Below are 25,133 nucleotides of genomic sequence, written 5' to 3'. Positions count from 1 at the left end.
GGAATCAAGGGATGCTCCTGCCACCAGATAACAGTTCCAGTTCCTTCCACTCTGGCTTCCATTAGCCATGAGACACTGCTCTGAACATCAATTTAAACTGTGTTTCAGAACTATGGCTGAAAAGTAATGCTAGTTTTCTTAGTGGCACATCATACTCACCTAAGACTGACTATCATATTGCAGGAAGGCTGAATAATCTGGAAGTGTTCAAAAAAGGACTGGATGAGGCACTTAGTGCCATGGTCTAGTTGACTGGATAGGGCTGGGTGATAGTTTGGACTGGATGATCTTGAAGGTGTCTTCCAACCTGGTTGATTCTATGATTCTATGACTAAATACCATCTTTCACTTTATGTCCTGGAATACAAATGGGCTTAGTTATGCTTTTATTCCAAGTCACCAGTAGTGCTGCTGAAATCATTGGCATAAGACCCTAAAGGAGGAGGAGATGTTGTGTTAATAGTGACCTGTCTCATCCTTTTCTTCAGAAAGTGCTTCTTTGTAATTAAAAACTTCTGTAATAGCAGCTACAGTCTCCTACTTGTATGGTTTCTTTTTCTTGCATTCCATTATGACTGGACTTAAGAATGGAGGAAGATGATATGGCAAGCGTTTAACCTTTCTGAACCTAACATGAGACTGATGTGGAAGCACTGAGTTACTCCTCCTGCCCATTAACTGAGGAATATCCAAAGATATATGTGAGTGTTGTACAGAAAACTCTGAATGCAACCAATACAGAAAAATACCCCAGAAAGGGAAGTCATTCCCATGGATTTCCATGTTCCAGATGTCACTGCATCATGACTCCCAGCTCTAAACTTCCCCTCTCCACCAGAGAGGCTGAAGGGACAAAATGTTTCTCATGATCTTCATGTGTCCAGTCTGTTGACAATAACCACAGACAAGTGCAAATACCAAGGGTTTTCTGTTAAAATCAACAAGCACACAGAGACTCCACCCAGACACCTGGGAAAATTACACATTTTCCCTAGGCACCATAACAGGCTATACTTCCCCTCTCACAAGCTCTAATCCTGCCTATAAACAAAAGGATTGTCACTGAGGAGAAAAAGCAGCCCAGAATTAATTTGGGAGGATAGAGTGGTGGTAAACAAATTTCATATCAGTGTTTTGTACATTCCCATCCTCCAGCATCTTTGGCATTTGGGATTTTTTCACCCCACTGGATTGTGTGAATCCCCATTAGACAAATGGCCTCTCACAGGCACTGCTTCTCACCTTTCCACATCCCACTCAGTTTCTCATTGGATCCAAAAGTTTTTGTCTTATAGAATCACAAAATCATAGAATCATTTAGGCTTTAAAAGACCTTTTAAGATCGTCAAGTCCAACCACTAACCTAACACTGCTAAACCATGTTGCTAAGCATCACTCTGCACTGCCACTGGAGACCCTGCTCAGCTGTGCAATCTCCCCTGGCATCAATATGACAATGAGTAGTAAATCACCACCCAAACAGCCTTTTCAACATTAATTCATCAATTCAGGCAAAATAGCCCTGAGGTGGTCAGTGAGCACCATGCTTGGTGCGGCTTAACATTGCTTGTGTCTGCTCTCCACAGTGTGGAGCAGGTCTGCATCTGGCCATGCACATCTAGGGGATTTGCCTGGGTGTGTGAAGAAGTGATCAGGGTGAGCACAGACATAGGAATGGATATTTGAGCCAGCCAGCCAGGATCACCCCTTCCCATGCAGTGGTGGTTATGGAGGTGCTGGTTGCTGACTTCTACACTCTGTAGCCCAAAATTAACATGTTCCTGCTATCTACAGCTGTGAAACCTCTTGAGTTTTTGTTTTCTACAATTGAACAGTTGCTGTTTGAGCCAAAATTTAATCCTAGTGTTACAGCAAATGGGCCATAATGACCTGAAGGTGTTTTGGATTTGCTTTTTGCTGTAGCAAGCCATATGGAGAGACAAGAGTAATTTTTTTCTGCTTCTTGAAGATCTCAAAGGAAAAATCAAATTTTATTTAAGATACCACAGAGAAAGATTGCTTCTTTCAACATTGTATTGCCACTCCACGACAATAAAACATGTGAAACTGGCCCAATCATATATCCAGCCATACAAAGACAATCAAAAGCATATTACAAATAATATATGATTCAACACAGCATGCTATCATTCATAATACAGTTCTAATATTCCCAGAAAAAAAATGGAATTCCACAGCCAATGAGATTTTCCTGACCTGACAATTGGATTAGTTTCCCTCTAGTGTTGTTTCTATGAGGCTGAAACAAAACAATATTAAGTTAGTTCAGGGAGGAAGTGGGACTTCAGAGTATGTGTTTCTATACCTACATTTACTGTTGTAAACCAAGCATAATAAACTAAAGGAGAGTAAATTTAGAATCAAAAGGAAGTTAACAGAATAAGGAAGCCTGACCATAAATCAGAGAGTTAATGTTTGTAAATTCAACTATATATAGCCCAACAAATATTAAAGTGGTGGAAGGTGATCACCTTTGCCATTTGACAAGCCTGGGGTTCAAGGACAATGTGCTAGTTTGAGCCTAGCTGGCATATTTTAGTGAGAAGAATTAGATTATAGGCTTTGAAAAGGAAACAATGGTGATGTCTGCTGCACTCATAGGCTTGCTGAGATGTATAAAAACAAGAACATAAATATGGATAACACAGTTGCCCTTGGGCTCTGGGCTGCATGCACTTCTCTCTCTAACTTGCTGCCTGACTAATCTGTCTGCTTCCTAACTCCCCTGGCCAACTCTCCAAACTCACCTTGAACTAAGGCAAAGTCTGGGATAAGGTAGAGGGGTGGGAAGAAGGTGGAAAGGTGGTTGGGAGCCCCTCCTGGGGACTCTGGTTTCTGGGAGGGCTGTTGTGTTTCTGTATTACTTTTTAACTTGGATATTTCTCTCTGTAGCTGTAGATATTGTAAATACCTGCCTGTATGTTGTGCTGAACTGTAAATATAAAGCTTCATTCTTCAATCTCCAGATTGGCTGAGTCTAGTCTGAGTGATTTTCTTAAGTGTGTGGGGGGCAGGTAACACTCAAACCATCACAGACAATCCTAGATCATATTAAAGTTTGTGGTCTGGCTGCATCATTCTCCACATACAACAGAAGTGCTTGGGTAAAAAACGAGCAGAAATGGATCAAAACAGTTACACATCCATAAATAAATAACAATCCCCAAGTTATTGTAGAAATTCCTCAGTAATTGGAATCTCTGAAATGCTTCATGTTTTATTTGTTAACCAAACAGTAAATTGAGGCAACTCTTTACTGGAGAAGTCTCCACTGCTTATCTCTCATGCTGGCAGAAATATAAAATACAAAATACCACAAGTGTGCACAATTTCACAGCTACAGGCCCATGGCTGCATCTGAGCAACATCAGATATGATCCTATACAACTTCTTGGTTACAAAGGCCTGTAAAGAACTGGCTTTGATAATTAGGCAGTGCATGGCAGTGAATAGTTGTTCAATGAGACAGGCAGACAGCACAAGCACGTCTGAACATATTTGTGTTTCATGCCAAAGATCATGAATGCACTATTAGCCAGCTTGCTGATGGTATCAAACTAGGAGGTGATGTTGACTCTCTGGATGGACAAGATGCCTTGCAGAGGGATCCAGATATATTGGAGTCTTGGGCTGTGATTAATTGGATGAAATGTAACAAGTCTAGCATGCCAGGCTCTGCTTATAGAATGGAGTCATCCCAGGCACAAGTATAAACAGGGAGAGGAGTGGCTGGAGAGCAGCGCTGCAGAAAGGGACTGGGGGGATGCCGGTTGACAGCAAGCTTAATATGAGTCAGCAGTGCCCTGACAAACAATAAGGCAAACTGCAGCCTGAGGTGCATCAAATGATGTAACCAGCAACGACTTGGAGGGATGAGGGTGGGTGAAAACTGTGAGATGATCTGCCATGGTCAGTTGGCTGAAGTCCACTTCCTTAATGGAAAGGGAAAATACTGAAGGACACTTTCAAATTGGAGAGATGGAGGAAAAATAATAGCAGAAGGCAGAAGCTTGAGGGTAAGTTGAAACATAGCTGTCCTTAGTTGAAAGATGGATCAGTGATCCCTGTAACCTCTAAAACCACCCCAATGTGTTGCTTCAGGCTACAGCTGGATTCAGCAGTCACCAGCGTCTGCATGAGTGACGCAGCTGGATCAAGGCCCGTGTGCAAGGGCACATGTGTGCCAAGTTGGGATATGCTGCTAGGGATAGGTGGGGGTGACATTTGTGGCTGGCTGGCCCAAGGGCTCCATTTTCATTCCTTGAGCCAAGGCCCATGCCAACCACACTGCAAGAGTACCCAGAAAATCGCATTCTGCAGCAAGAATAGAGCCTGCTTAATCCTGGTTAATTCAAAGCCTCTGTCAAAAATGTTGTGCACATTTTTAAGAGTTGGTTTCAAGCTGACTAAAGCACAAAAAGGGGACGTTCTTTATTACCAATTCTCTTGAAACAAATTAATTTCCATTCCCCCCTGAACCAAACCTGAAGGGAGAATCGCAAGAGCTAATGGGAAAGGCGTCGCCGATGTAACACCACCAAAAATATTCACTTACTCTTTCCCCACAAAGCCACTGGGTAATTTAAAAAAATAAAGCATCATAAAACAGGGCAGCTTGCTTCTCTGTAATTTAGAAGCATAAAAGGAATGATGCTGGAACTGCAGACTGAAAAACCAAAAGCCCCATTTCTTAAAGCCCTTTCACTGGAATTAAAATGAAATGCCTGTTATTAGCTCCTCTAAAGTGAGGAACAAACCTCTAGTCAAGGACCTTATTCAAATTGAAACAGACTAAGGAAAAACAATGTCTTCCAAAAGGTGCTGGAGGCAACCCTGGCAGATCATTAGTGGCTTATGTCCCACAAGGTAAATATCGACGCCAAGATCATAGAATCATAAAGTCAACCAGGTTGGAAGAGACCTCCAAGATCATCCAGTCCAACCTAGCACCCAGCCCTAGCCAGTCAACCAGACCATGGCACTAAGTGCCTCATCCAATCTTTTCTTGAACACCTCCAGGGACAGTGCCTCCACCACCTCCCTGGGCAGCCCATTCCAGTGCCAATCACAACTTCCCCCTAACATCCAGCCTAACTGGATGCACAACTGTACACAACTTCCTCCTAACATCCAGCCTATACTTCCCCCAGCACAACCTAAGACTGTGTCCCCTTGTTTTGTTGCTGGTTGTCTGGTAGAAGAGAACAACCCCCACCTGGCTACAGCCTCCCTTCGGGGAGGTTGCAGCAAGCAGAAGTAAGAAAACAAGAGGAGATGTAGCATGTCTGTGGTATTTTCCGTCACTGGTCAGACACTTGAAGCATAGAAATAATAAGATAGATAGGCTACTTGAAGAGACACACACACACCCCCCCCCCAAGCTAGCATGCTTTCTCCCTGTTTCTTAGAACTACTAAACCTTGGGTTCTGAGGTGATTAATATAGAGTGGAATTAGTTCTATGTATGCATAAATATCATACATCCAGTTGTTCTCCAAAACAGGCTACCTGGAGTGCTTAGTTAGCCAGTTCAAGTGCTTAAAGCTGGGACCATCACAGACGTGTGAAAGATCAGGTGCCATCTCTTCAAACAAATGAAACCCAGAGAGGAAGGAATTCTTTACAGTGAACCTTTTTGGGAAAGTGGTAGAGAGAGAACATAATTTTCAGAACAGCATGGCCTTTCCAATGGAATTTTATGCTTTGGGGTAAGAGGAAGACACAGAGCAGCCCTGTGTCCTTTCTCAGCAATTCAGGCTGATGTTGTTGGTCATTGTTCTTTTCATTTAGAAGATCAAAAGAGATGGTCTCCTCCCTTGCCTCAGGAACACCCAGCCTCCTGCATATGCCAGCACACATTTGCAGGCAAGGATTATAACTTCATTTCCTTTCCTGTTTTGTTGTGCAGGGATTTTAAGCTCTTGGCATCCAAGCTCTCTTTTTATAGGCCTTTTGCCTTAGTTTATTGTCATGTAGCTTTGAGTTGTTTTTGTCAAGATGCCTAGTATCCTTCAGCTGCGGGTGCCCATAAACTACAATGCAGCACTGTTATTATTATAAAGTTGTGTCATTGCTGAAAGCCAGACTGACCAACATGGACCAGCAGAAGGGAACTAATCCAGGAGATGAAAAGTATGGAATGATGTAAAAAGGAGTGTAAAAAGCAGAAGCTTCTGGTGGCCTGACAAGTTCATCTTCAAAAAGTGGGATGCCCATGAACATCCTTAAAACTTTCACAGGGAGACTAAGATGAATTACATGCTTATAAGACTGGGGTTGCTCTAAACTATTGGGATTCAGTGCTAAAACAAGCAGCATGCCTTGACTCCCGTCTCAAATGAGCCAATAAGTTCTGCCAGGGGAGATCTAGGCTGGATGTTAGGAGGAAGTTCTTGCCAGAGAGAGTGATTGGCATTGGAATGGGCTGCCCAGGGAGGTGGTGGAGTTGCTGTTCCTGGAGGTGTTCAAGAAAAGACTGCATGGGGCACAGCCCATTCCAATGCAAATCACTCTCTCTGTGAAGAAATTCCTCCTAACATCCAGCCTAGACCTCCCCAGGCACAACTTGAGACTGTCCCCTTGTTCTGTTGCTGGTTGTCTGGCAGAAGAGACCACCCCCCACCTGGCTACAACCTCCCTTCAGGTAGTTGTAGACAGCAATGACATCACCTCTGAGCCTCCTCTTCTCCAAGCTAAACACCCCTAGCTCCCTCAGCCTCTCCTCCTGGGGCTGTGCTCCAGGCCCCTCACCAATTTCATCACCCTTCTCTGGACATGTTCCAGTATCTCAACATCTCTCCTGAATTGAGGAGCCCAGAACAAAGCAAAAGTAATTTCCATTTCCCATAGGAAAACTGACCCACAGAAAAGGAGAAAAATTGCTTAGGTTAGGTGTGCAATGAATCCTTAGGAACTCAAGCTGTACCTTGTCCTTCCTTTCCAGGACTGCAAAGAAATAAAATCTACACCAGTGGTCAAATGCCACCTGCAAATGGCTGAAAGAGCAACTGCTGAAATACATCCTCCAAGCCCACACCACACACTACTGTAGCAAAAATTACCTACTAGAGCCTAAGTTCTGCTTCCCACAATCTCTCATCTTAATGTGTCTGTTGAATTTATAGTTCATTAGTCTTTTTCATGCTCCTCTACTTCATGAAAAAAATCATGGACTAACAGTAATTTTTGCCTTCTGGTTGCCCTTAAGTATGAAATATTTTCTTACTGTTTCTTGTTGGTTTTATTTCCCAGACTTTTCCAACTGAGAATTTATGGGTCCTGGTTTTGTTTTATTAGTAAAATATCCCACGACCTAACAAACAGAAAGCCTTACAAGAAAAACTTTTGACTTGGAAAGAAGTTCTAGAAGTCATGTCTGATTTGTCACAGGTTTTCCTTTGAATATAAATAACATTTATTTTAGCCAGCAGAAATCAAGACAGCAGATATTAGAGGACTGATCTGAAACTTGATGAAAATGACGTTTGAAGTCCTGCTGTCAATACCCTGAGTTCAGTTTTGCTAATCAGCAAACAGAGCTTCTTTCAAAGCTACAGCTGCAACATTTCTGCATGAGGAAGTCCTTTTTCTAATTGTATTTGTGAAGAGGTATTCTGCACTTTAAGCATAAATGGACATCTTGCATCAATGGACACCTTACATCGCCATAGGATGATGCAGTGAGAGAGGATGGCAGTAAGCATCCTTTTATTTGCTCTGATGGGAAAAGTTGGAACAGCAGCAATCCCTCATATTTTAAGTATAAAAACAACTGTGTGGTATTATTAGAAGAGATATTAAAACTGACTGAAAAATAACAGCAGCTTCTCCAAGAATATTGACAGTCGTGGCTGATTTTACTGTTGCTCATTCTGCTATGTGCATCTCTCAGGAGTTTGCCTGTAGGTTTCTGTCTGTAGAACCTGGCAAAGGTATAACTCAAAGGGTCTGTGCTGCTTGCTATGTATTCTGGTGCAAGTCTGGACAGCTTGCTGTCTCCCTCCCTCATTGCAAGATGTCTGAAATGTGCAATAGATTTTTGTGTTTCAATAACTCCTTCCCTCTGGACCACTGCTTCTGAGTGTGTTCTACTGAAAATGGAAGAACTGGATGCTTATTGTGCCGCCTCTGATCTAGTTAAACTCACATCAGGGCTAAACTTTTGGATAAGATACTTTGGGCCACAATAACTAAATCATCATATTTTCCCTTTCTACTGAAGTACAATTCAGTTATTCATGTTTGTTAATTATGTTTCAAGAGCCAGAGCACTAGTAGATTATTTATTCCTTGCTGCCAGGAACATTGTGCAAGGGACTTTGTATTCACTGCTCTGTTGCCAAAAGAACTACACTCCAGAAACAGAGAATCAGGGCAATAGAGACTGCCCATTCCATAAAAGCATCAAAGACACGTATCACACTTAGTTTCTCATCTCCTTAACTATAGTCTTGGTGGTCAAATGGGAGACTTCAACAACAAATTTCATGTAAACTGCCAACTCACTTGAAGAAGTTTTCCCCAAGGCATTTTTCTTTCTTATCTGATATCAGAGCTTTACAACTGTTCTGTTCCTTTAACGACAAGGCTCATTAATGAAGACTACTCAGCAATGGCTATATCTCAGCTCTGAGATAGAATCATAGATCATAGAATGGCTTGGCTTGGAAGGGGCTTTCAAAGGTCAACTTTGCAGTAAGCAGGGACATTCTGCACTAGGTCAGGTTGCTCAGGGCCTTGTTGGGCCTCAGCTGTCATTTACATCTCTCCTGCAGAGATAAACAATGTGAAACTTTCCCAGCAGTATCTGTTCCAGTCCAATGCAGAGGACACAGTTCAGAGCAGATGACACTGCTTTGCTGCTGCATTCATCTCTCAGACGCAGCAGCTGAGCTAAGCAGGCAGTGTTCAGGGTGGTCAGAAAGCTTGCCTCCACACACAGATGCTATAGCTTACACTTAGGTTATTTAATTGTTCTAATCTAACCATTCTTGAATGGTAGTTGGCTCTAATCTTACATTACTCTAAATGGCCTCTTTGTTTTATGCACATCTCTGCCCATTTGTCATTGCAAAATTAATCAAATGGAAAGCTTGCCTAAACAGTTATTAAAACATTAATTCTCATTCAGGAAAGCTATCTATTTATCAAAGTAATCTATTGTCTCATACAGGATGATTTCATCCATCCACAGGAGGAGCCCTAAGAGATAGGGAAATATAATAGAGGTTTATGAACTAATTCTATAAAACTCTTGCCTGTCAGTAGAGAAGAGTAGCTCATCCCCATCCCAAGAGGTATATTTCTGTCTCCCTTGTTTCCAGATGAAGCTCCAAGATAGTATTTGATAGGAAAAGATTTTCTTGTATGTCCAAATGGCATCCTGAATATGTAAATATATGGGTCATTCCTCAAGAATACAGTTTCTCCTACAAGTGTAGCATTTGGAAAGCACCCAAGTAAGATCTTCATAAAACTGCTTGGTTTTCTGGTGGTTTTGTCCTCAAACAAAACAGATGTGCTCAGGTTTTGCTGCCCTCTGCCAGTGCAGGCACAAGTACTGTGGTAAAGAAAAAAATAATCTGGTAACCAAGCCTTTGATATAGAAAAACCACACAGAGTTGAGTCATAAACTGTGGACACGAGACAACTAATTATGGGTTATGTTAGGCATGGGGAACAGGTTAACTGCTCCATAATTACAATTGAGATCACTGTGGACACAGTCAAGGAAATCCAGTTAATAGAAAGAAGTAAATGAAAATGTATTGGTATCTACGAAGGAAAACAATTCCTTGTCTGGTTTCTTTAGCTTCTTCAAATGTTCTTAATGCTTTAAGCATTATACTTGTCAAGCCTAAACAAAGGATTACACTTCACATTCTGCTGTTTCTCATGAGAGCAGCAAGGAAGGAGTTAGAGAACATTTCTTTGATAACTGCCTTGCACAGGCTGCATTGCCAGTTGAGTGAAACTCCAAGTACAAGAGGCACAATACAAAGTGGAAATCTGTGAAACAGAAACTCCTGTGAAATACATCATCAGACAATGGAAAGGAGATGGCTGTTCATACCAAAAAGGATGGTAGTTAGGGGGAAGGAGAGGCACCACCAGTGGGATTCATTGGAGGACACTGTGGGCAGCAGAGCACCTTGCCAGCAGAGGCAGGCCAGGACTATGGGCAGCCCAGCACTGTGGGCAGCAGAGCACCCTGCCAGCAGAGGCAGGCCAGGACTATGGGCAGCCCAGCACTGTGGGCAGCAGAGCACCTTGCCAGCAGAGGCAGGCCAGGACTATGGGCAGCCCAGCACTGTGGGCAGCAGAGCACCCTGCCAGCAGAGGCAGCTCAGTGAGGGCTCAGGCAGAGCTGTTTGCTCTGGGGCCACCTCTTGTGGAGAAGTTCCTTCTGATAATAACAAAGGAGTGAGAAAAGTGAGGTGAGCATCCAGGTAGACTGCCTCTCCAAGGCTTCCCTGAACACCTGACTCACACTGGTTTGCAGGCTTCCCCATTTCCTCCTAGCTTGGTGGAAACTTTTATCCCAGTTCCTTGAACTTACCCTCCAAAAGCACACAGCATTTCTGAGTACACATCTATATATAGCCTCATTCTGCAAGGCCACCTCACTGCCAGAGGCTGTTTCCCGTTGAGACTGGCTAAATGTGGTACTGAAGTCTGAGGTTAAGGTGCCAGGTCTCTAAGTGAGTAGGCAGGCAGTCAAACGGATGTCCACTCTGCTTGGCCTCGCCGTGGCGTCACAGCTCGCGCAGTGAAGTTGCAGGCAAACACTGTGGCTCTTTGGGTTTCTCTGTTTGCCACGACGGTGCCACTGCAGGGATGCCATGGGTAAAGCCTGGGTGCTGTGGTATATGACAGCAACCACTGGCACAGGGGATCCCTCTGCCCCACCAAGCATTTCCTCCCAGCTCTGTGGCTGAGGACACATTGTTGTGCAAGAGACCCAGGTGCACTCCTCGTCTTTCAGGCACAGACACTAGTCTTGGCTTTTTTCATCTGCAGCTGTAGAGGAAGAGGTCTCCTCTTCAGAGCACCAAGGAGGATGTCACAATGCCCTTGAACTTTTCTGTAGACATTTCTGGCAGCTTCCAGATCCTATGAGTACTGGAGAAGGTGTTTCTGTGTAAAGCACATTGACATCAATGTATTTACAGAAGTTCATCACGTGGAAAATCTCTAATGTGTATAAATCCATCCCGCATCTCTCAGGCCTCCATAGGCCTTATTACGGGAAGCAACTTGGCCATCAGCAGCCTTTAATTAGCTGTCTGTCTTGTTTCCTGCTGCAGATGGTCAATGCCTGAGATACCCCTGGTCCCATAAACCATCCCTGGCTTTACACAGCAATTCGTTTCTTTTCTGTGCTAAGGAACAGACTTCTCCCTGTGCAACCATTCCTAAGTCTTTGCCAAGAATTTTCTTCTTGCCTTATGGTTCCTTCTACACCAGCCATGTGCACTGTGGCTACCTGGAGTGTCTATTAAAAAATTAAGAAGGGCTTTTTGGAACACTAGTGTAAATTGTGTTTTCCAGATCACCTTTTTCTGCACCTCACCCCCAGGCTATGCTATTCCAGTCACTGACAAATTACTGCTCCCCACTCACCAAACCTATGATTTAGAAAGACAGAAGTACTTGTGATTCCCCTCCACACACATAAATGTCCTGTCTCAAGACCTCAGCTGTGAGTTATGAGCATGTGGAGTTTTGCAGCCACTGCATATTAGAAATAACAACTAATTACTAAACTGCAAAGTGAAACATAATTACTAAGGAAGAGTATTTAAATGCCACCATAGTTTATTTTGACAGATGAGCCTGCCTCGAAAATGAATGACTTCCCACAGGAGAAACAAAGATTTTCAAGTTGCTTTTTGATCTAAAGGAAATCTCTATACTTTTTATCACCTCCTTTGAAGGGAATCATGACTCAGAAAGGCATAGGGTTAAGGGTGGAAAGAACATCAAAGGCTCTTGTCACTATTGCAAGACCCTGAGAAAGATTTTCAGGGACTACAAACCTATGATATTTGCTGCTGTTTCTCCTGGCTGTGCTGTGATAGGATTTAAAGCAGATTTGGGCCCTAATGGATGACAATTGCTGCTCCACAGGAGAAAAGAGGAGAAGATTTCAGAAACCCCTTATTTACCATCAAGCAAGGACCACAGGTATCGACCTTTGGGAACCCATTTCTGGATTGACTAGAAAAAAAACAAACAACAGAACAAAAACCCACAACCAAAAATACCCCACAAAACCCAGGGAAAAAAAAAAGAAGGGGAAGGAAAGAAAGCAGGAAAAGCAGCACTGTGGGGCACCTAGGAACTGTTAGACTACCCAGACTACTTACTGCACAGGAAGGAGAAAGCAATAGATTAGCTTTGGTGATTGCTATAGCTCTTTCTATAGCTAAAGACCCTGCCTTGGTGTGTATTTATCTGATGCTGGCTGGGCAAGTTATTCAAGTTTTTGTGATAGGCAAGTGGTTGCTCCAGTGGTGTGCTGTGCCCCTAACTTTGCTGCTCTTCTCCTGGAAAAAAAGAGATCTTGAAATTACATCAACTGCAAACATATCCTTTTGCTCTCATTAATTTAGGGACCAGAGGTAGTTCAGAGGCCATTCCATGACTTGGTTGAACTAGTACACGTTGGAGGCAAGTGACTTAAACCTCTGTCCTTAAACATCAAGCAAATCTGAACTGAGTATGCGTGACTTTGAGATTTATGTCATGGCCCAGCTCTCTCCTGAGAGTTCAAAGGAGCTAAGTTGTGTGTTTCATATCCCCCTTCAGAAATCTTACAGTTACTGCTCAAGTTTAATGAGAATATCTCTGGCACTCTCTCATCCAGAAGCACTTTCTTTTTTTTTCCTTTTTGTTTTTTTGTTTCTCTTTTTGAACTTCTAAGTTTCTTTGCTTTCACAGTCATATCTTGGTTGCAGGCACCCATCTCATTCCAATATCTGTATGGGCCACTTTCCCAGAAAGAACATGAAGACATAAGTAAGAAAAATGGTATGCAGAGTATGAGAACTAGTCAAGAGTAGATGGCCTCCGTTACTACCAGCCTGGAGAAGAGGAGGCTCAGGGGTGATCTTATTACTGTCTACAACTACCTGAAGGGGCATTGTAGCCAGGTGGGGGGTGGCCTCTGCTCCCAGGTAACCAGCAATAGAACAAGGGGACACAGTCTCAAGTTGTGCCAGGGTAGGTATAGGCTGGATATTAGGAAGAAGTTCTTCACAGAGAGAGTGATTTCCCATTGGAATGGGCTGCCCAGGGAGGTGGTGGAGGCACCGTCCCTGGGGGGTCTTCAAGAAAAGACTGGATGAGGCACTTAGTGCCATGGTCTAGTTGACTGGATAGGGCTGGGTGATAGGTTGGACTGGATGATCTTGGAGGTCTCTTCCAACCTGGTTGATTCTATGATTCTATGATTCTTCTATGAAGCCTTATTATCAACATGATGAACCAGTTCAGAGCTGTCATTAAGGCAGCTTTATTTTGGCATAGGAAGAAACAATCAATCATTTTTTAAACTGAGCTTCAATTTTATGGATTCAACCAAAGAGAAAAGAATTACTTCTTTCTTTATTTGGACTGGACAAATGGAAGGACAATTCATCTGTGCAGTACAGATGTCACAAAGAGCATCATTTAGCTGGGAGGCCTCCTACAAAACCTCTGGAAATCAGCAGAGTTTTTTACCTCAACACAAATGTGTCCATTTGTCTGGCAATGCCACAGCAATAGTTCTAACCCTTTTTGTTCACATGCAGTAACATCATGCTATATCCATCTTTGTTGCCTAGATGAGCAAGGTTATCACCTGGACCCAAAAGCTAGAGGCAGCCATTTGTATTTCATCCTCCTGGGTGGAGCATAGGGAACTGGGCATATGCAAAAATTATTGCCTGTTTTGCATCTTACTGGATTTTCCTGTGGTGTTTTGTTTCTTCTGTGGAATATTCTTACTCTTCTTCCTATTGGCCATATCATCAAGCCTCACATATGACCATTTTTATAAGGTAAAGTAGTGGCAAATGCTGGAATTAGATCAGTCCCATTTCTATGTGTGCTAGTTTAAAGCTACCTAGAATGTTTTGGTGAGAAGAATTAGATTACAGGCTGTGAAAGGAAGACAATGGTGATGTCTGCTTCACTCATAGGCTTGCTGAGAGGTATAAGAACAAGAATCCAAACATAGATAAGGCACTTCTTCCTGGGGCATTGCCTGAGCTGCATTTCTTTCTCTAGCCTCTCTGCCATCTCTCTGATTAATCCACTTTGCTTCCTAACCCTCTGGCTGAACCTCCATTCTTCCTTGGGACTGGGGTAAGGTTGAGAGGGGTGGGAGAAGGTGGAAGGGTGGTTGGGAGCACCTCCTGGGGACTCAGGTTTCTGGAATGGCTGTTGTGTTTCTGTATTACCTTTTACCTTGTATATTTCTGTATATACTGTAAATATCTGCTTGTATATTGTGCTAAGCTGTAAATAATAAACTTCATTCAAATTTCCAGAGCCAGCTGAGTCTAGTCTGGGTGATTTCCAAAGTTGGGGGGGGGCAGGTAACACCCAAACCATCACACTATGGAAGCTGAAAACTGAGTGTACGCAAGTGCTTATGGACTCAACTGCCTTTTCTTTCCACCCTGCAGGAATATGCACCATATTGAAATTTGAAAACAAGGAGCAAACATGCACCAAACCCCCATCCAAATTCTTTTTCTAAGCATATTTTCTTATTTACTACAACAAATGGGCAAAACTGTCATCAGGAAAACATTGTTACATGACCATTGCCTGAAGTGTATTCTTACCACTGGATCATCATTCCCTTTCTTTCCATTCCTTAAAAGTTCATTCAGTTCTAACTTCTACAGTAATGTTTATCTAGAGTACCTAATTATATAGTGCAACCTGCATCTGGAGTGCTGGTTCAAGGTTATTATAGTTCTCCACAGACATAACAAAAATATTATTTTAAACTTATCCATTGAGAAAAAAAAAATGGCTGCATTTTACCACTGATGGTAGCAAAATCCAACTATTAGAACATCCAAAGCATAATTACCATCTATGCAATTCAGTTTCCTCCGTGACACTTGCTGTCACAGAAGCGTCTCCTTTTTGTTTCTGCTGCAGATGTAAAATCTGACAACTTTAAACTAAATACATCAGATGTACAAAATGACAGATTGTAGTGACAGGCAAATAAGAAAGGTGAATTTTATGAATGATTGTCAGTACATGTTACTTGTTGGGAAGTAATGTAATGTGAATAATGAAGCAGGAACAAAAATTGAGTAGTCTTTCAGTACTGAGTATCTTAAAAAGAGCCTCCTGCTCAATCCATATCATAGTGATTATATGCAGAGCACCATTACTTTTACTACAAAGAGGAAAACTTTCTCTTTGGCAGAAGTAAAAGGAAAGTGGGTAGATAAAACAAACTCTTTAATTCATATGTCCTTACTCATAGGTTTCCCGTCAAGCATGGTTTCTTCCTTATTTAGAATCAATACTAAGTAAGGAAAGGATAAATATATAAATCACAAACCTCTTTCTGTGGGTGCCTTGGTAGCCAAAGTAAATTGTCTGAGGTTTGGAGAGGCCATGTGCTCACTCTGTATTTGCTCTAAAATTCAGAAGTGATGAAGGAATATTTTGTTTCGATCTCTAGAACAAGGGCTGTGCGCCCTGCTGAGAGCACTGGCCATGTTTACAACATGCAGCATTCCTGAGAGATCTCTTGAGTGATCCATGAGTGATCCATCAGAGATTACTTCCATAGTATTCCTAGTCTCTATGGGGACTGTGAGGTCTCACAGCCAAAAATGGGAATTCAGAAGTCTTTGCCTGGGGCCCAACTATTATTTCTGCCATGACAAGTGAGTGCAAGGGATTTGTACTGTGGAAGTTTGATCCTGCTAAGAACTCAGGCAGCTACTCCAGTGCAAAGATAAAAGAAGCCCTCATTAAGTCAGCAGTGACTTCAAGATAAAGAATGTGATTAATTATTTTACAAATAGTGGAATAAATTATTGTATTTATATCACTCCTGAAAAAAAAGCTGTCATGGTTACCAGGCAAGTCACTTCCACTTTCTCTTATTAGAGCACTTATGTGAAATGGATGCAGTGAAATGTCCTGATAATGATGTGACAGCGTTGTGGAAGTTCACATTTTTGACATATTCTAAGATCTTCAGTAAAAGGAGAGCTGGAGGTGCAGAAACTCTGATTTTGTTATAACTCTTCTGGTTAATTACTCTGGATTAATTAATTCATCCAGAAATTAATCTGGATTAATTTCTTAATCCAAGATTATCATTCTGGATAATTTCTTATCTGAGGTAAGGTAGTCCTCAGATAATGAAGTCAGCTGGGAGAACTCACAAGTTTATTAAAGGTATGATTTAATATTACATGAAAAGTCCTAGGGCTTTAGATGTGTGCTGATATTTTTTATTCTTCTTAATGATCAGAAAGAGCCTTCACTTTTATCTGGGTAAATAATAGAATCAATATTAAAGTAAGTTTGGGAACACGGGAATTGCTGCTTCTAGGTATTGAATAAAGTAAGTTTAAAAAATAGGAAAGTATGAAATACATGTGCATGGCATAAGTATTTCTATGCAGCAGGCTTCAATAAAGCTGGGAGGTTCTTAAACCCATGACCACTGAAGCCCTACCTTTAAAACAAAGCATGTTGTTCACTCAACACCACCTGAGCAGACCAGGTCAACTCACTGCCAGAAATGAATCAATATCCTGAAGAGTTATTGCTTCCAGTAGGTAAAGTAGGTAAAGCAACATTCAGCAAGACATTACACTCTATTTATTTTATCCCACCACCCTACCTCTCCCTCTCTCCTTCCTTCCTTCCTTCCTTCCTTCCTTCCTTCCTTCCTTCCTTCCTTCCTTCCTTCCTTCCTTCCTTCCGAATTCCTTCCTTCCGAATTCCTTCCTTCCGAATTCCTTCCTTCCTTCCGAATTCCTTCCTTCCGAATTCCTTCCTTCCGAATTCCTTCCTTCCTTCCTTCCTTCCTTCCTTCCTTCCTTCCTTCCTTCCTTCCTTCCTTCCTTCCGAATTCCTTCCTTCCGAATTCCTTCCAAATATCTTCCTTCTGAATTCCTTCTTTTCTGAATTAATTCCTTCCTTCCTTCCTTCCTTCCTTCCTTCCTTCCTTCTGAATTCCTTCTTTCGTTCCAAATTATTTCCTTTTAAATTCCTTCTAAATTCCTTCCTTCCGAATTCCTTCCTTCCAAATTTGTTCTCTGCCTATTCTGGAAATGGCAATGATCTGACCAAGGCAAGCATGACAAAGAGAGGGAGAGACTTTACTGGCTCAGCTCCAAAGGAAATGAAATTACTTTGAGGAATTTTCAGATTTTGCATAAAATTAGCTAGCTGCCAGCCCACATGTTTAGATGTGGGTGAGATGAAAATTACTGCCACAGGAGATGGAGAAGGTCAGATGAGACATCCTGCTCCTTGTGCTGGTGTCCAACAATGACAAAAATCTGGAAGGAAGTGGTAAGATAAAGGAGGCTATCTGAGATTACAGGCTGCCAGCACTGGTGCAGTGTCTTTGGTGCATGCATATCCAGAACTTAAAGCCGTAAGATTGATCTTTATGCCTGCAGAAAAGGTTCAAATAAAGTCAGTTTGGAGTCAGTGGCTTGCAGGGGACTAAGACCATGTCTGCAGAAGGATCATTTCTTTAGGGGAAAGACTGCTGGTATAGAATCACAGAATGAATCAGAGTTGAAAGGGACCAGAAGGATCATCTAGTTCCAACCCCCCTGCCATGGGCAGGGACACCTCACACTAGATCAGGCTGTGCAGAGCCTCATCCAGCCTGGCCTTAAACCCCTCCGGGGACGTGCCTTCCACTGCCTTCCTGAGCAATCCATTCCAGGCTCTCACCACCCTCATGGTGAAGAACTTCTTCCTAACATCCAGTCTGAATCCACCCATTTCTAGCTTTGCTCCATTGCCCCTACTCCTATCACTACTACCTGGCATCCTAAAAAGTCACTCCCCAGCTTTCCTGTAGGCCCCCTTCAGATACTGAAAGGCCACAAGAAGGTCAGACTGAACAGCCCCAACTCCCTCAGTCTCTCCTCATAGGAGAGGGTCTCCAGCCCTCTGATCATCCTCTGGACATGTTTCGGCACATCCATATCCCTCATGTAATAGGGGCTCCAAAACCAGACACAGCATCCCGAGTAGAGGGGAAAGCTTAGGTATGGAGATGCCACAGTGCTGGGGCAGCTGGGATAGTGGTGTGGGTGACAGATCTCAGGTGACATGAATCAAGCATTTAATTGCAAGGTGTTGGAAGAAGGATATAGAATATCTGTGCCCATATTTCTTACAGAATAAACACAAGAAGCAATTACAACCTTTCCAACGTTGTCTTCTGCTATTTATTTCAACATTTAGAAATGCTAGGAAAGATATTTGCTGCTCACACTACAGCTTACAGTATCCCAAACAGGGTAAATAAAGAGTGTGATGATGTGCTAAGTATGGAGCAATATTAATAATTGTCTCTTGTTTGACATCTAAGGCCAGACTTGAATAATGCAAGACTTAAAACTCTGCAGGTCATGGGGCAAAAAAGAAAGGAAAGCAGAAAAGAGTTGCATCAGAATGATTTGGAACCAAAAGGAAGCTGGAGCTATTTGTCTCTTCAAGTCTGAGACACAGTAAGTGGATTTCTTGGAGCTGAGGAAGAACCTGATTAGAAATGCCAGGAAGGAAAGGGAATTTTACAGCCCAGACACAGAGTATGGCTTGCAGACAGGCCAGGCTGGAGTATGTAGGATCTAGGCATGAGCTATTCATCAGTGCAAGTGGATACATGAAAGAAAGCACTTCAGAATGTTAGTCCAAAGAAGGTGGGAGAATTTCACTTCTCTCAAACAGACCTTGGGATGAGATCATTATTTACCCAGAGGGTGGGGTAGGACCTTGACTAAGCAGGGTGCTCTCAGCCCAGTGCCCCATCCATAACAACATCTCTGCAAAGCCAAACAGGGAAAGCAAACAGCAGCACAACTGAGGCCAGACAGGTCCAAATCTGATAAAAGTCATTAGACACAGAAATACCCCACCATGTTTTTCCAGATATCCACCAATGCTGTTCTAGAGGATTGTGAGAACTTGCAAGCTGCTGCTACAAGATGACACTCTTGATGAGCTGAAGTTAAAGGGAAATAGCAATTCTTATTATTTTATAAAATCCTTTGTTTCTCTCATAATACAGAAACTGAGGCCAGCTGAAGCAGTTGATCCAATACAGTACAATATCTGGAGTTCCTCTTATCACAGAATCACAGCACATTAAGGGCTGGAAAGGACCTCAAAATATCATCCAATCTAACCCTACTGCCAGAGCAGGATCCCCTGCACCAGATCACGCAGGAATACATCCAGGCAGGTCTGGATTATCTCCAGAGAGAAATCTCCACTGTTAGTCTGAGTGACAACTCTAAAATTCATACACTGAATTAGTCACCAGTATTTTTTTCATCACAAGGAAAACGACTTTACATATGAAATGTTTGTATGAGATGGATGCTGAAATGACAGTAAAACACTCCCAAGTACACTGGGAAAGATAAGCAGGACAGCTTTGTGTTTCACACCCCAGAGCTCTTCCCAGCCTCCCTACCAAGCCAGCAGGGAGGGCAACAGATATGGCACTCCTCTGGGAGTTGCACTTCAGTGCATACCTGGCTGGTTATAGCGTGCATTCCCTACTGTCTTCTGCACACTTACAGTCGAATGTCCCTGAAGGTCATCACTGAGCTCCTCTGAAAGCAAAGCTTAAAAAGAGAAAAAAAGAGAGATTAAGCCCCTCAAAACACCTGCCTTTTGTTTTCCATGTTTATCCACTTACTATCACAATATCTGAGAACCATTGGTCCCAAAGACAATGTGATGTACATGATAGCTCTTCTTCTACTTCAAGCTGAGGATGATAGGCTTAGTGTGGAAATTTGCCCCAGTCCTTTCTTCTGTTTCTTGAGCTATGCTACCCAAAAAAAACCTCTAAAAAATTGGGATTTGTTTTCAATTTCAAATACTCAAAAAGCTTTCACTTAGAGAGCACAAATCATAAAGCACTTGGGTGTGTTGGCAACTCATTTGGCTTTTTGAGCATTGTGTATATTTTTACTGGAGAGAAAGAAGTTCCTGTGTGGGTTTTTTCTTCAATATACCATTGCTTTTGTGGGAGACAAAAGTGAAGTGAAAGCATTGTGTTAACCAAGAGAATACCAACATGATAGCCTTTTTCAGTTATTTCCCAGCACTAATACCCACTTGAAAGCAGTAAGGAGACCTTCTTATCTTTTCTTTTTTTTTTTTCTTTTGGGGGTGGTGGATTATTTTAGCATTTGAACTGTGGCAGATAGAATAATTGGATTTTTAAAATCTGATCCAGATTAGAATCATAGAATCAGTCAGGATTGGAAGGGATCACAAGGATCATCTATTTCCAACCCCTCTGCCACAGGCAGGGGCACCTTACCCTAAATCAAGCTGGCCACAGCCTCATCCAGCCTGGTCTTAAACACCTCCAGGGATGCATCTGCCACCACCTTCCTGGGCAATCTGTTCCAGGCTCTCACCACCCTCATGGTGAAGAACTTCTTCCTAACATCCAGTCTGAATCTACCCATTTCTAGCTTTGTTCCATTCCTCCTAATCCTCTGAAATTGATTTCAGAGGACTGACTCCAACCAAATCCAAATTCAGGTTTGCCTAGCGCGTTTAAAAACCGGCAGCACCTGCATTTCAGGACCTCACCAATTACAGCCTTTCACCGATTTCTGAATCAGTTCCCTGCATAATATTTCTACCTAAAACTGTGTCCCACACTTTCAGACTTGGTTGCAGGTTCCTAAGTGTTTGTTCTATTATTCAATCATATTATAAAACGAACCACATTTTCCAATAGCTACTTCATGTTCCCTATTTCACATTTAATTGCGGTGTTTCTTCAAACAGCAGTTGTCCCACAGGATTTCGGGTTTGGACCACGTCTGCAAGCCACCAAAAATGATGAATTCTTGAAGCTTGCAATCTGAGCTCCGTTTGAGTCCACATACCAAAATCTTATCCAAAACCATGTCAAAGAAGCCAAAACCAACCCCATACCACTTCTTAGGTCGAAGTTGCATAACAAAGAGGTCTGTACCCTACTATAAAACATAAAGGGCCCTGGCCTTCTGTAGCTTTCATGGGCAAAGAATTACCTCAGTGTCCATGATGTTTTGATATTGTCTTGCACCATGTAAACATGAGCCTTCTGTCAACTGCATCTGTTTTTAACTCTTTTCCTGTGGTCTGCTTGTCACTCAAGTACAGGGAAAAAGAGTTTGTGTTTACTAACAGGCTAGTTTTCATCAGCTAAACCACCTTTTAATCTTCATTTTAATTTCTGAATGTTTAAAAGTGTCTAAATGCAGCTGCTGCTTGTTGCCCCAAACCCATTTGTCCCCTTAAGGACCCTTTCCTGGCCTGTGTTGCAACTCCTTGGACATCCCACGCTCTCTGACATAAGTATATGGGTCTTGCAGTGTGGCCTTAAAGAATTTACAGAGCAATTTCAGGCCAGTAACCCAGCTTTCTGAGGAAAAAGACAAATCCCAAACAAAGATTTACAAGGTCCACATGTGAAAAAAGAAAACAGTCAATCACCATCTTCTGCTGGAATGACAGCAAAGTGCTGGTGAGGATGAGATTGCTGCCATATGACTTATGGTGGCTGGGATTCAAGCAATCACCTCATCTGAAGCAGGTTAAAAAGGACAGTATCTTCAGCTATGTGCCCTGGCACCATTCCTTTCGTACCTCTTGGTGCACCAAAATTATCCACTTCTTATTGTTCATGTATTAGATGTTGCAAAGCACTTCGAGTGCAATTACTTCTTTTACCTAAATCCTCCTGAAAGGTTTTTTCTCTGAGATCAGAATAATGAGTTTGTCACTGGGATGCATTTGAAAGCAGCCTCTAACCTAAGCTATGCAACCAGTTTCACTGCTGCAGCTGCAGCAGCCAAAGACATAAGATAAGGAGGTGCAGCCTCTTCCACTTGGTCACCAACTATCGCTTGTCTCTAGTCCTGCAAAACTGTTGAGCAACATGTAGGGAACAATGAGGTGGTGGCAGCATTTCCCAGTAGCTACTGGCACTGCTATCTTCAGTGTCTATGTGCCTGCTGAGCAGCACATTGCTGGCCCTGGGTTGCCAACATTATCCCTCCGGTGACATGGAGCCCATGTACTGGTGGCATTCCCTGCATCCAGGCTGTGGAGGTCTTGTGAACACCAGAAGAGAAATGGTGGTTTGCTGAAGCTCTGATAGCTGCCTTACCTGCTCCCCAAATGGCAAAAGCAGCCCCAGTTTTTTGCTGAGCAAGCTGAGTTTGTTGTTTATGTTTCCATATGGCACTTGTTAGTCCACATCTTCACCACTTTTCCACATCATGATTACAGGTTTCTTACATTTCCTTTCTATCAGTCAGCTCCTCAAAAAGTGCACAGATGATTCCTACTTCTTCTAGGACTAGAATTTTCAGGTCTTTCAGAGAGGCAAATCAGAGCAAGATGAGGCTGTGAGGTTTGCTTTCACATTCAGTGAACATGCAGGAATATTTGTTCCTCCATTGTAATGAAGAAGGTGATGCCATTGCTACAATCAAGGTCTGGACTAGATTCTCCTTCATCTCATTTGGAAACGTCTCTTTTGGGAACTACAGTCCACAACTGGTAAGTGAATCAACCAAACTACCTGTGAGTCATGAAAGACATCTTGGAATATAAAGGTCTATGTCCGTGAATCTAAGAAGGAGGCATATACACATGCACACCTTAGTCCTTCAGTAAGGAATCTGTAGAGCCCTTCAGCTTGGAAGAGCCATGGTAAAAGTCTCTCAATGGAAGATAAAGAAACAAAAAGCAAGAAAGATAGCAAGTATAGAGAAATATACTTAAGGGTGGACCCACACTCTGGTCCAGCAGTTAGTTTGTAAGCCTTTAACATATGGCTCCTTTCAATAGGCCTCAGAATTCTTCATAACCTCCACTTCATTTATGATTCTACCTCAGAAAAGTATTATGGAAACCTCATTTTGGGTGGCCAAAAAGTTGATGATTGTGACAGGTTTGCATTTGGCAGAAAAGGTTTTATCTGCCTTCACATGAGCATAAAAATTGCACTTGGCCAGAGCTGCTCCTGGAGAGTCCAGGTACACAACTGGAATGTGCTGAATGCTGTGTTATGCCATCTTACAAATGCCAGTTACGCTTTCTCAAGGAGGGGTGCTGGTATAAATTCTGCCAGCTCTTCTGGCTGCCTTCCCTACCCAATTCATCCTGTCTGGCAGGAGTGGTGAGGTCTTAGCCAGAGCTTGGGCTTAGACTCATCAGAGTGGTCAATCACTCATCATCCATACCAGAAGTGACAGTCATGCAGAAGCTGAAAGCCATCAGTGAATTGGATGCACTCCCGAATCTTTCCAGTGTTTTCATACAAAAGCTAAGTCAGAATCAAGGGGATAAAAATTAATGGGGAATACAAACTGACTCTAGACTATAGAACTCTGATAATCTCCCCTCCCAAAAGGGACAGTGGAATTGCAAACTGTTATCACAGGTACTTTCACAAGATTTCCTCACACTTACAGACAGACACAGTTAATTCTACATGAACCTCTAAACACAGGTACCACACACTACCATGTATGGATTGGTGTTCAGCAAACCATTCTGCCATGCCTATGCACTTTTTAATTATCTATAGTCTAAAATTCCTTATCAGATGCATGTATCCATCTGTGTGGTGTTGAGGCTGTTGGAAATGAAAGTAAGAAAGTAAATTCCAAACAGATCAATTCTGCATGCAGCTACACAGCCATGGAGATTACAGTCAATATCTAAAATTTTGCTGCTTCTTAATATCTGAAAGCCTATGAAGGGTGATTTCTTAAGATTCTTTGAAAAGCCAACAAAATCCTCTTGGCAGTTCCTCTATGTGGAGTTATATTGTCAGTATAGAAGGGTCATTGACATGGCTGGGAATTCTATCCAGAGAAAGCAAGACCATACTGTCACTTTCCTGGTGAATGGCTTTCTAAGGGAACATGAGACATAGTCTGAAAGAAAACTTCACAGATACTTTTTAGAAGCAGACAATCATCAAGCCTCAGCAGCTGGGTATCATTTCAAGTCTTGATGGTCACAGTCTTTTTTGCAAGCATTTCTTATTTTTCTTTTATCCTTTGACACAATCATGACCTTTTTCGCTTTATTCCCTCCAGTCCTTTCTTATCTCAAAGCTTCTCTTTCCTGTCTGTCTGCATAGGAAATCTCATACTCAAACATTATTCAATAAAACACTAGGCTTTCTGTTCCCATCTGTAGTCTCCTCTGTTTCTGCTTTTTGTCCTTGATCTCCTTGTTCCTCTTTTCTTCCATATACACAATCCTGGAGCCACACCCATCCTCTCCAAATCACTTCTGCATCTAGTGAGCCTGCTTCCCATCATCTTTCGCTCTTGGGGTCTTTGTTTCAAGCTTTCCTTTCTTCTAACCAGTTCTCACTAATTCCCATTCCTAACTCTTTCCTCGCTCACCTCTCCCCCTTCAGTCTCTCTTTGTCCAGACTGTCTTCTCATTTGATGCACTCTATTTTGTAACTACCTCCTCATCCCACAAGTGTCTAAATGTGATCAATGTCTTTGCACTCATCCTTCCTTGTGGCCTTTCACCTAGCCAGCACGAGTTTCTTCATCCTTGCCTTTGTTCTGTTCTGAACAGAACACAGCCTCACAGTTTTTCATGTTGCTCCTGTTCTTCCTTTAGAATTTTAGATCAATGTCACCTTGTCCAATGTGTTTCTCCTTTTGTTTTCTTTTCAACAAAATCCACCAGCTCCTATGCTTTTCCAGCTCAGTCTTTTGGGCCTCTCTAGCCACATATCCAAGATCTTGGTCTTTTCTTGCCAGGGCACAGGTTTTTTTTTCATCTCTGTTGATCTGGCAGTGTGTGGGCACAGAAGGCACAAGTCAAGTGCC

The 25,133-nt window shown here is 42.5% G+C and overlaps 1 long non-coding RNA gene across 1 annotated transcript in view; it reads right to left on the bottom strand.

Annotated features, from left to right (window-relative positions):
* Positions 1-2,092: 2,092 nt before the first annotated feature.
* Positions 2,093-25,133, bottom strand: part of LOC135181214 (uncharacterized) — a 73,779-nt gene continuing 50,738 nt past the window's right edge. Inside the window, exons 2-3 of the long non-coding RNA XR_010304775.1 lie at positions 19,785-19,877; positions 2,093-2,260 (exon numbers count right to left, since the gene is read on the bottom strand). This is a non-coding gene — a long non-coding RNA (uncharacterized LOC135181214). The remainder of the gene's footprint in view (positions 2,261-19,784; positions 19,878-25,133) is intronic.

The sequence above is a fragment of the Pogoniulus pusillus genome, chromosome 14, assembly GCF_015220805.1.
Source record: "Pogoniulus pusillus isolate bPogPus1 chromosome 14, bPogPus1.pri, whole genome shotgun sequence".
Taxonomy (NCBI): domain Eukaryota; kingdom Metazoa; phylum Chordata; class Aves; order Piciformes; family Lybiidae; genus Pogoniulus; species Pogoniulus pusillus.
Note: the sequence above shows the minus strand (reverse complement) of the source record. Positions and strands in the feature narration are given on the sequence as shown.